Consider the following 12,186-nt stretch of genomic DNA (forward strand, 5'->3'; position numbering starts at 1 on the left):
CAGACTGGGGTGGGGGCGGAGAGGTCAGGAAGAAGATTGCAGGTTAGGAAGGCGGTGCTGAATTCGATGGATTTGACTGAGACAAGGTGGGGGGAGGGGAAATGAGGAAACTGGTGAAATCCGAGTTCATCCCTTGTGGTTGGAGGGTTCCTAGGCGGAAGATGAGGTGCTCTTCCTCCAAACGTCGTTTTGTTGTGGTCTGGCGATGGAGGAGTCCAAAGACCTGCATATCCTTGGTGGAGTGGGAGGGGGAGTTGAAGTGTTGAGCCACATGGTGGTTGGGTTGGTTGGTCCGGGTGTCCCAGAGGTGTTCTCTGAAACGCTCCGCAAGTAGCCGGCTGGTCTCCCCAATATAGAGGAGGCCACATCGGGTGCAGAGGATGCAATAGATGATGTGTGTGGAGGTGCAGGTGAATCTGTGGTGTTTATGGAAGTTTCCTTTGGGGCCTTGGAGGGAGGTGAGGGGGGAGGTGTGGGCGCATGTCTTGCACCTCTTGCGGTTGCAGGGAAAGGTGCCGGGAGTGGAGGTTGGGTTGGTGGGGGGGGTGTGGATCTGACGAGGGAGTCACTGAGGGAGTGGTCTTTACGGAATGCTGATAGGGGAGGGGAGGGAAATATATCCTTGGTGGTGGAGTCCGTTTGGAGGTGGCGGAAATGACGGCGGATGATACGCTGTACATGGAGATTGGTGGGGTGGTAGGTGAGGACCAGTGGGCTTCTGTCCTCGTGGCGGGGCTCAAGGGCGGAGGAGCGGGAAGTGGAAGAGATGCGGTGGAGGGCATCGTCGACCACGTCGGGGGGGAAATTGCGGTCCTTGAAGAAGGAGATCATCTGGGTTGTACGTTTTTGGAACTGGTCCTCCTGGGAGCAGATGCGGCGGAGTCGAAGGAATTGGGAGAATGGGATGGCGTTTTTACAGGGGGCAGGGTGGGAGGAGGTGTAGTCCAGGTAGCTGTGGGAGTCGGTCGGTTTGTAGTAGATGTCAGTGTTGATTCGGTCGTCTGATATAGAAATAGAAAGGTCGAGGAAGGGGAGGGAGGAATCTGAGACTGTCCAGGTGAATTTGAGGTCGGGGTGGAAGGTGTTGGTGAAGTGGATGAACTGTCCCACCTCCTCGTGGGAGCACGAGGCGGCGCCGATACAGTCATCGATGTAGCGGAGAAAAGGTGGGGGGTGGGGCCAGTGTAGTTGCAGAAGATGGACTGTTCCACATATCCTACGAAGAGGCAGGCATAGCTGGGGCCCATGCGGGTGCCCATGGCTACTCCTTTGGTTTGGAGGAAGTGGGAGGATTGGAAAGAGAAGTTGTTCAGGGTGAGGACCAATTCAGTCAGTGGAAGGAGGGTGTCAGTGGAAGGGTACTGGTCGGTACGGCGGGAAAGGAAGAAGCAGAGGGCTTTGAGTCCTTCGTGATGGGGGATGGAGGTGTACAGGGACTGGATGTCCATGGTGAAAATAAGGCGTTGGGGACCGGGGAAGCGAAAATCCTGGAGCAGGTGGAGGGCATGGGTGGTGTCCCGAACGTAGGTGGGGAGTTCTTGGACTAAGGGGGACAGGACGGTGTCAAGGAATGCGGAGATGAGTTCGGTGGGGCAGGAGCAGGCGGAGACAATGGGTCGGCGGGGCAGTCAGGTTTGTGGATTTTGGGCAGGAGGTAGAAGCGGGCGGTGCGGGGTTGTGGGACTATGAGGTTGGAGGCGGTGGATGGGAGATCCCCCGAGGTGATGAGGTTATGGATGGTCTGGGAGATGATGGTTTGGTGGTGGGGGGGGGGGGGGGGTGGGGTCATGGTCAAGGGGGCAGTAGGAGGAGGTATCTGCGAGCCATTTGCAATTCCTCAGATACTGACATCTGCATAATATCCAGGTTTGGGCTGACAAGTGGCAAGCAACATTCACACCTCACAAATGTCAGGAAATGGCCATGTCCAATAAGAGGCAATGTAATGTAATCACTATTCCTTAACATTCAATTGTGTTACTATCAACATTTTGGGTACCATTAACCAGAAACTCAACTGCACTTGCACAGGAGCTACAAGAGCAGGTCAGAGTCTAGGCGAATAACACACCTCCTGACTCCCCAAAGACTGTCTACCATCTACAAGGCATAAGTCAGGACTGATGGAATACTCCCTACTTCCTTGGATGAGTGCAGCGCCAACAACACTCAAGAAGCTTGACATCATCTGGGACAAAGCAGCCTGTTTTGACTGGCACCACATCCACAAACATCCACTCTCTTCTCCACTGATGCTCAGCAGCTGCAGTCTGCGCTACCTAAAAGATGCACTGTAGAAATTGCAAGATCCTTAAACAGCGCCTTCCAAACCAATGAACAATTCCATCTAGAAGGACAATGTTCATGCAAACACCACCACCTGCAGGTTCCCCTCCAAGCCACTCACCAGCCTGACCTGGGTCAAAATCCTAGAATATCTCCCTAATGGCGTAGTGGTCAACCCACAGCAGGTGGACTGCAGTGGTTTAAGAAGGCAGCTCACTACCTTCTCAAGGGCAACTAGGGATGGCCAATAAATGTTAGCCAGCCAGCGATACCCACATCCCATGAGTGAATAAATCAAAAATATCTTTGGCACCATTTGAAGAGCATTGTACATGTTATTTATTTCCATGAACCATGAGTATCAAATTAAATGTCATATTGTAGTGCAATCTCAGTCCAATTTATTATAAAGTTAATAATTCTTTGAATCCACACAGTGAGCAGGATCTAAATAGACAGCATGAAAATTAAACAGGAAAAAGAGATAATAGTGGCTACTGTATCGTGGCCAATTCAAACATTTCAACATTTTTGCAGATTAGAACTGAACGGAAGACAGAATCACATGGAAATTTGTTTGAACATCAAAAGGCAATTTAGCTGCAAGTACCATTTCCTTTATGCAGATCAACTTAGTTACCACCTTACTGCTATTCCCTTCAGAAATCAGAAATGCAAGCATCAAACATAGAACATAACAGCGCAGTAAAAGTCCTTCGGCCCTCGATTTTGCGCTGACCTGTGGAACTAATCTGAAGCCCATCTAAACTACACTATTCCATTCTCGCCCATATGTTTATCCAATGACCATTTAAATGCCCTTAAAGTTGGCGAGTCTACTACTGTTGCAGGCAGTGTGTTCCACACCCCTACAACTCTGAGTAAAGAAACTACCTCTGACATCTGTCCTGTATCTATCACCCCTCAAGTTAAAGCTATGTCCCCTCATGCCAGCCATCGCCATCCAAGGAAAAAGGTTCTCACTCTCCAACCTATCTAACCCTCTGATTATCTTATTGATCTTAATTAAGTTGCCTCATAATCTTCTCTCTAACGAAAATAGCGTCAAGTCTCTCAGCCTTTCCATATAAGACCTTCCCTCCATACCAGGAAACATCTTAATAAGTCTCCTCTGAATCCTTTCCAAAGCTTCCAGACCCTGTACGCAATACTCCAAATGTGGCCGCACCAGAGTTTTGTACAGCTGCAGCATGATCTCATGGTTCTAAAACTCAACCTCTCTACCGATAAAAGCTAACACATTATATGCCTTCTAACAACCCTATCAACCTGGGTGGCAACTTTCAAGGATCTATGTACCTGGACACCAAGATCTCACTGCTTATCTACACTACCAAGAAACTTACCGTTAGCCCAGTATTTTGTATTCCTATTACGCCTTCCAAAGTGAATCACTTCACACTTTTCCGCAGTAAACTCAATTTGCCACCTCTCAGCTTAGCTCTGCAGCTTATCTATGTCTCTTTGTAACGTACAAAACCTTCATCACTATCCACAACTTTACTGACCTTAGTGTCATCCGCAAATTTACCACCCTTCTATGCCCTCATCCAGGTAATTTATGTAAATGACAAACACCAGTGGACCCAAAACAGATCCTTGCAATACCCCACTAGTAACTGAACTCCAGGATGAATATTTCCCATCAACCAAAACCTTCTGCCTTCTTTCAGCTAGCCAATTTCTGAGCCAAACTGCCAAATCACCCTCAATCCATTGTCTTCATATTTTGCGCAATAGCCTACCATGGGGAACCTTACCAAATGCCTTACTGAAATCCATATACACCACATCAACCATTTGACCTTTTTGGTGCTGTAAGAAATGGGGAAGTGTGTTGTTTTCAAAGAACTCAATAAGGTTTGTGAGGCATGACCTACCCTTCACAAAACTGTGTTGTCCATCCCTAATCAATTTATGCATCCCTAGATGATTATAAATCCTTACTCTTATAATCTTTTCCAACATTTCACCCACAACCAAAGTAAGGCTCACTGGTCTATAATTACCAGGATTATCTCTACTCCCCTTCTTGAACAAGAGAACAACATCTGCTATCCTCCAGTCTTCTGGCACTATTCCTGTAAACAATGATGACAAAGATCAAAGCCAAAGGCTATGCAATCTCCTCCCTGATTTCCCAGAGAATCCTAGGATTTGTTTGTTATCATAGATACTTACTTTTCTGCTCCAACACCCTTCCTTGTAACAGCTCTTTTGGTGAAAAAGTTCTGCCTTATTAATTGAACCCAAACTTAACAACTTGTTCCAGATCAATTGCGAATTCCCTCTTTCGCTCCTTGCTCATCAAAAAAGATTACACACCTACATAATGCACATGATATGTTTAAGATTTACTTTTTAAAGTGTGCCTTGCATACCAATAAAGCGAACCTTGCACCATACCCCTGCTTTGAGTTGTTCTATCTACTTTCCTGCAGCCGGGTTGACATTTCCGATCACCTGGTTATTGTTTGAAGGTATAACACTGGCATCGCTGCAACACCCGAATAATGCATTGGAACAGTATGGACAGTTCTAGAATGCATTGCACAATGCTGTCAGTTAAGGTGATTAAAATAAGTTGTGAAGAATGGCACGCGGATTGACAGTATGTATGTCAGAGTCATTGAGATGTACAGCATGGAAACTGACCCTTCGGTCCAACCTGTCCATGCCGACCAGATATCCCAACCCAATCTAGTCCCACCTGCCAGCACCCACCCCATATCCCTACAAACCCTTCCTATTCATATACCCATCCAAATGCCTCTTAAATGTTGCAATTGTACCAGCCTGCACCACTTCCTCTGGCAGCTCATTCCACACACGTACCACCCTCTGTGTGAAAACGTTGCCCCGAGGTCCCTTTTATATCTTTCCCCTCTCATCCTAAACCTATGCCCTCTAGTTCTGGACTCCCCAACCCCAAGGAAAAGACTTTGTCTATTTATCCTATCCATACGTCTCATAATTTTGTAAACCTCCATAAGGTCACCCTTCAGCCTCCGACGCTCCAGGGAAAACAGCCCCAGTCTGTTCAGCCTCTCCCGATAGCTCAAATCCTCCAATCCTGGCAACATCCTTGTAAATCTTTTCTGAACCCTTTCAAGTTTCACAACATCCTTTCGATAGGAAGGAGACCTGAACAGCACGCAATATTCCAACAGTGGCCTAACCAATGTCCTGTACAGCCGCAACATGACCTCCCAACTCCTGTACTCAATATTCTGACCAATAAAGGAAAGCATACCAAACACCTTCTTCACTATCCTATCTACCTGCGACTCTACTTTCAAGGAGCTATGAAGCTGCCCTCCAAGGTCTCTTTGTTCAGCAACACTCCCTAGGACCTTACCATTAAGTGTATAAGTCCTGCTAAGATTTGCTTTCCAAATGCAATACCTTGCATTTATCTGAATTAAACTCCATCTGCCACTTCTCAGCCCATTGGCCCAGATCCTGTTGTAATCTGAGGTAACCCTCTTCGCTGTCCACTATACCTTCAACTTTGGTGTCATCTGCAAACTTATTAACTGTACCTCTTACGCTCGCATCCAAATCATTTACATAAATGACAAAAAGTAGAGGACGCAGCACCGATCCTTGTGGCACTCCACTGGTCACAGGCCTCCAGACTGAAAAACAACACCATCCTCTGTCTTCTACTTTTGAGCCAGTTCTGTATCCAAGTGGCTAGTATTCTCTGTATTCCATGAGATCTAACCTTGCTAACCAGTCTCCCATGGGGAACCTTGCCAAATGCCTTACTGAAGTCTATATAGATCACATCACTGCTCTGCCCTCATCAATCGTCTTTGTTTATTCTTCAAAAAACTCAATCAAGTTTGTGAGACATGATTTCTCAAGCACAAAGCCATGTTGACTATTCAAAGTGCGAAGATTTGTAGCTCAGGTGCTCGTTGTTGTGGTTCTGTTCGCCGAGCTGGAAGTTTTTGTTGTAAAAGTTTCGTCCCCTGGCTAGGCGACATCATCAGTGCTTGGGAGCCTCCTTCGAAGCGCTTATTTGATGTTTCCTCCGGTGTTTATAGTGGTCTGTCCCTGCCGCTTCCGGTTGTCAGTTTCAGCCGTCCGCTGTAGTGGTTGGTAGAGGCATGGCATTCATCCACAAACTCCATCAACAAACACATCGACCAATATACCAACTACTACAGCGGACGGTTGAAACTGACAACCGGAAGCGGCAGGGACAGACCACTATAAACACCGGAGGAAACATCAAAGAAGTGCTTCGCAGGAGGCTCCCAAGCACTGATGATGTTGCCTAGCCAGGGGAGGAAACGTTTGCAACAAAAACTTCCAGCTCGGCGAACAGAACCACAACATGTTGACTATCCCTAATCAATCCTTGCCTTTCCAAGTACATGTACATCCTGTCCCTCAGGATTCCCTCCAACAACTTATCCTCCACTGATATCAAGCTCACTGGTCTATAGTTGCCTGGCTTGTCCTTACCACCCTTCTTAAACAGTGGCCACCACCTTAGCCAACCTCCAGTCTTCCGACACCTCACCTGTGACTATCGATGATAGAAATATCTCGATGATAGAAATATCTCAGCAAGAGGCCCAGCAATCACTTCTCTAGCTTCCCACAGAGTTCTAGGGTACACCTGATCAGGTCCTGGAGATTTATCCACCTTTACCTATTTCAAGACATCCAGCACTTCCTCCTCTGTAATCTGGACATTCTGCAAGATGTCACTATCTATTTCCCGACAATCTATACCTTCCATATCCTTTTCCACTGATGCAAAATACTCGTTTAGTATCTTCCCCATTTTCTGTGGCTCCACACAAAGGCCGCCTTGCTGATCTTTGAGGGGCACTATTTTCTCCCTCGTTACCCTTTTGTCCATAATTTATTTGTAAAGACCCTTTGGATTCTCCTTAATTGTATTTGCCAAAGCTATCTCATGTCCCCTTTTTGCCCTCCTGATTTAGATTAGATTAGATTCCCTACAGTGTGGAAACAGGCCCTTCGGCCCAACCAGTCCACACTGACCCTCCGAAGAGTAACCCACCCAGACCCATTTCCCTTTGACTAATGCCCCTAACACTATGGGCAATTTAGCACAGCCAATTCACCTGACCTGCACATCTTTGGACTGTGGGAGGAAACCGGAGTACCCGGAGGAAACCCACAGACAGAGGGAGAATGTGCAAACTCCACACAGGCAGTCACACAAGGCTGGAATCGAACCTGGGACCCTGGTGCTGTGAGGCAGCAGTGCTAACCACTGAGCCACCGTGCTGCCCCCTCTTAAGTATACTCCTACTTTCTTTATATTCTTCTAAGCATTCACTTGATCTATCCTGTCTGTACCTTACATATGTTTCCTTCTTTTTCTTAACCAAACCTTCAATTTTTTTTAGTCATCCAGCATTCCCTATATCTACCAGCCTTTCCTTTCACCCTAACAGGAATATACTTTCTCTGGATTCTCGTTATCTTATTCCTGAAGGGTTCCCATTATCCAGCCGTCCCTTTACCTGCGAACATCTGCCCCCAGTCAGCTTTCAAATGTTCTTGCCTAATACCATCAAAATTGGCCTTTCTCAAATTTAGAACTTCAACTTTTAGATCTGGTCTATCCTCTTCCATCACTATTTAAAATCTAATAGAATTATGGTCGCTGGCCTCAAAGTGCTCCCCGACTGACCCTCAGTCACCTGCTCTGCCTTATTTCCCAAGAGTAGGTCAAGTTTTGCACCTTCTCTAGTAGATACATCCACATACTGAATCAGAAAATTGTCTTGTACACACTTAACAAATCCCTCTTCATCTAAACCCTTAACACTATGGCAGTCCCAGTCGATGTTTGGAAAGTTATAATCCCCCACCATAACCACCCTATTATTCTTACAGATAGCTGAGATCTCCTTACAAGTTTGTTTCTCAATTTCCCTCTGACTATTAGGGGGGTCTATAATACAATCCCAATAAGGTGATCATCCCTTTCTTATTTCTCAGTTCCACACAAATAACTTCCCTGGAAAAATTTCCAGGAATATCTTCCCTCACTACAGTTGTAATGCTATCCCTTATCAAAAATGCCACTCCACCTCCTATCTTGCCTCATTTTCTATCCTTCCTGTAGCATCTATACCCGGGAACATGAAGCTGCCAGTCCTGTCCATCCCTAAGCCACATTTCTGTGATTGCTAAGATATCCCAGTCCCATGTTCCTAACCATGCCCTGAGTTCATCTGCCTTCCCTGTTAGGCCCCTTGCATTGAAATAAATGCAGTTTAATTTATTAGTCCTACCTTGTCCCTGTCTGCCCTGATTGTTTGACTCGCTTCTGCTCTCAACTGTACCAGTCTCAGATTAATTTCTTTCCTTCCCCCCCACCACCTTACTACTTTAAATCCTCCTGAGCAGCTCTAGCAAATTTCCCTGCATGCAGCAGTATCAACAATTTGTATCTTATAGCACCTTTAACACAGTGAACTGCTCTATAGTGCTGCATAGGAGCATTATTTCACAAAATCTTGTATACAAAGTGCACCATTGCAAACGGCAACTGACCATATTGATTTGCTTGCTACACTACAATGACTGCCACACACAGCCACTCCACTAGCAAATGTTTTCAAACATATCTGAGTTTATGAAAGGCCAGTCAAGAAATGCAAGTCCTTTTTTTTATATAATCAATAGATGGAGTTAAAAAGAAGGAATTATAGATTCAGCTCCCCAAACACTCACTGCAAGTAATACAACTGCAGGACCATACAGCAAGGAGGAAGCAATATCGCCAAACAAGATCTCAATTTTCCAACATGTTATGCAAAATTAGAATTCACAAGTTATTCTTGAGTGAGAGATAAAACTCACCTCAGTCAGTAATTCAATTATGGTTCAGGCTCCAGGATCTATTCATAAAACAGCACAGTGAAACATATTAGACATGGACGAGGCAGATTAAAACTCACCAATCTAGAAAAACAGATAATATTTAAATATTAAGTTAGGAAGTTAACAAGAGAAAATCACCACCTAACTTTCTAATCCCATTTTCCAGCACTTGGCACATAGCATTGCATGCCTTGGCATAGCAAATAAACATTTAAGTAGTTTTTAAATGAGGGTTTATGCCTCTACCACCCTTACTAGCAAAGAGTACCAGATTCCACACCGCCACCGGATGAAAACGTTTTCCCTCAGATCTTCTCTAAGCCTTCTGCCCCATACCTTAAATCAATACCTCCTGGTCATTGATCCCTCCATCAATGAGAAAAGTGTCTTCCTGTCTACTTTGTCTGTACCCCATGTAATTTTATACATCTCAGTCAGGTAGTTGTGACAAAAGCTAGTGCTTCCAAATAAATTTGTTGGACTATAACCTGGTGCTGGGTGATTTTTAACTTAAGGCAAAAGTGAGGACTGCAGATGCTGGAAACAAGAGTTTAGATCAGAGTGGTGCTGGAAGAGCACAGCAGGTCAGGCAGCATCCGAGGAGCAGGAAAATCGACGTTTCGGGCAAAAGCCCTTCATCAGGAATAGAGGCAGGAAGCCTCCAGGGTGGAGAGATAAATGGGGGAGACGGTAGCAAAGAGTACAATAGGTGAATGGGGGTGGGATGGAGGTGATAGATCAGAGGGGAACAGATAGGTGGGAAGGGAGATTGGCAGGTTGGACAGGTCATGAGGACAGTACTGAGCTGGAAGGTTGGAACTGAGGTAAGGTGGGGGGTGGGGAAAATGTGGAAACTGGTGAAGTCCAGGCAACATCTTGGTAAATCGCCTCTGCATCCTCTCGTGCTATTGCATCCCTCCTTAATGTGGATTTTAGAACTGCATACCATACTCTAGCTCTGGTCTAACCGATGTTTTACACAGTTTCAGCACAACCTCCCTGCTCTTAAACTCTGTGCCTTGACTGGTAATGGCAAGCATACATATCTTATTAACCACTTTATCTACCTGTCCTGATACCTTTTCCCTGATGAAGGGCTTATACCCAAAATGTCGATTCTCCTGCTCCTTGAATACTGCCTGAACTTCTGTGTTTTCCAGCACCACACTCTCGACTCTGATACCTTAAGAAACCAAGTCCCTATGATCCTTGGTACTTGATATATAGGCAAATTTCAGAGAAGTGTAAAAGTAATAAGGTAATAATAGTTGGAGATTTCCACCTCAAGAACATTAAATCGGGTAGTCATTTTGTGAAAGGATGAAGGGTTTGGAATTCTTAAAAAACATTCAGGGCAGTTTTTTTCAGCCAGTGCATAAAAGTCTCTCCAAGGAAAGGAATGGTACTGGACTTAACGTTTTGTAACAGAGCTGTGCAAGTGGCTGAAGCATCAGTGGGGGTGCACTTTGCAAACAGCAATCATTAGTTTGTTAGATTTAATATGGTTATGAACTGGGATGGGCCTGAAATCTAAGTTCACAACTGAGTGTCGGTGGTCTTTAATAAGATCAAATTTGATTTCTCCCAGAGTGAACTCGGAGCAGACATTTTCAGATAAATGTCTCAGAAAAGTGGAATACATTCAAGAAAGAAATATGGAGTGTGCAGGGCTAACATGTTCCAACCAATTGCAGAATGACAATAAACCTAGAGAATAACCAGCTTCCAGGAGCAGTATTTATACCCGATCTTGAGGACAAGGTGAATGAATCCATGTAGTTTCTATGAATGTGTGAACCTGCCAACAGGTCCCCATCAGGCAGCAACAAACCAGCTGGCCCAAACAACTCGGCAGCGGGTACCAAGTAAACACAGCAAAGGCACTCCAGCAATAATGAATTCAACAGGTCACTAACGGAGCTGCTGAAGGGGATAGACACAGGGACCGAGAGGACACCCCACTGGGCCCCCGGGGAACCACTCCCGCTCGACGGGACACGGTCATCCCACCGCCCGCGACATCCTCCCTACACTCGGGCGGAGGCAATGAGCCGCGGCCTTCTCACCTCCAGCTCTCGGGGCTCCCCAAATCCCGGAGCTGATGCCGGACCGCCTCCCTGCGGCTCAGCGGCGCTGCCGGGACATCGGGGCCGGACTCAACTCCGAACTCTTCACCCAGGAGCCAGCGGCTCGGCCCTTTCCTCCTTCGCCGGGGGCCGGGGGCCTGGCGGTCTTGCCCGGAGCCGGGGCCTCGGGCTTGGTGCAGCGGCGGACAATCCTGAACTTCCGGTGACGGGAAATACCTCACCGGCGCCAGGCTGGGTCGCGTCACGTGATCCGGGGCGCGGTGCGTGCGCGCTCGCGGGGCGGAGACCGTGTGCGTGCGCGCGGCCGGGCACGTGGCCGCCAGCTGTCGTCGAGCAGAGTGAGTGGCGGGAGAATGTGGGGAGGGGGAGGGGCTGTGAGGAAAGCAATGGGCCCTGAGGTGGGGGGGGGCTGTTTGATTTGCTTTATTACTGCCACATGTACCCTGACACAGTGAAATGTAGTGTCTTGTATGATATCCAGACTCTGATGGAGTTTTTGGGATCCTTGTGGGGGAGGGGGAGCAGCCCAAAGTCGGGGTCCCAAGTCGTGGTCCACATTGGCACCAATGACATAGGTAGGAAGAGAGATGGGGATTTAAAGCAGAAATTCAGGGAGCTACGATGAAAGCTTAGAGCTAGGACAAACAGAGTTGTTGTCTCTGGTTTGTTGCCCGTGCCACGTGCTAGTGAGGCGAGGAATAGGGGAGAGAGGACAATAGACAATAGGTGCAGGAATAGGCCATTCTGCCCTTCGAGCCTGCACCACCATTCAATATGATCATGGCTGATCATCCTTAGTCAGTATCCTGTTCCTGCCTTATCTCCATAACCCTTGATTCCACAATCCTTGAGAGCTCTATCCAACTCAAGGTAAGCGGAGAAAGATTTGAAAGGGATGTAAGGGGCGCGT

At 46.9% G+C, this 12,186-nt stretch overlaps 1 protein-coding gene across 1 annotated transcript in view; it reads right to left on the reverse strand.

The window, feature by feature from the left end:
• The window catches only part of usp19 (ubiquitin specific peptidase 19), a 149,784-nt gene extending 138,306 nt beyond the window's left edge, over positions 1–11,478 (reverse strand). Inside the window, exons 1-2 of the mRNA XM_087994568.1 lie at positions 11,256–11,478; positions 9,169–9,206 (exon numbers count right to left, since the gene is read on the reverse strand). The gene's annotated coding sequence lies outside the window, so the exon portion shown is untranslated. The remainder of the gene's footprint in view (positions 1–9,168; positions 9,207–11,255) is intronic.
• Positions 11,479–12,186: the final 708 nt, after the last annotated feature.

Source organism: Chiloscyllium plagiosum, unplaced genomic scaffold, assembly GCF_037043375.1.
Source record: "Chiloscyllium plagiosum isolate Xiang-an unplaced genomic scaffold, Cpla_swu_hap1 HiC_scaffold_14, whole genome shotgun sequence".
Lineage (NCBI taxonomy): Eukaryota > Metazoa > Chordata > Chondrichthyes > Orectolobiformes > Hemiscylliidae > Chiloscyllium > Chiloscyllium plagiosum.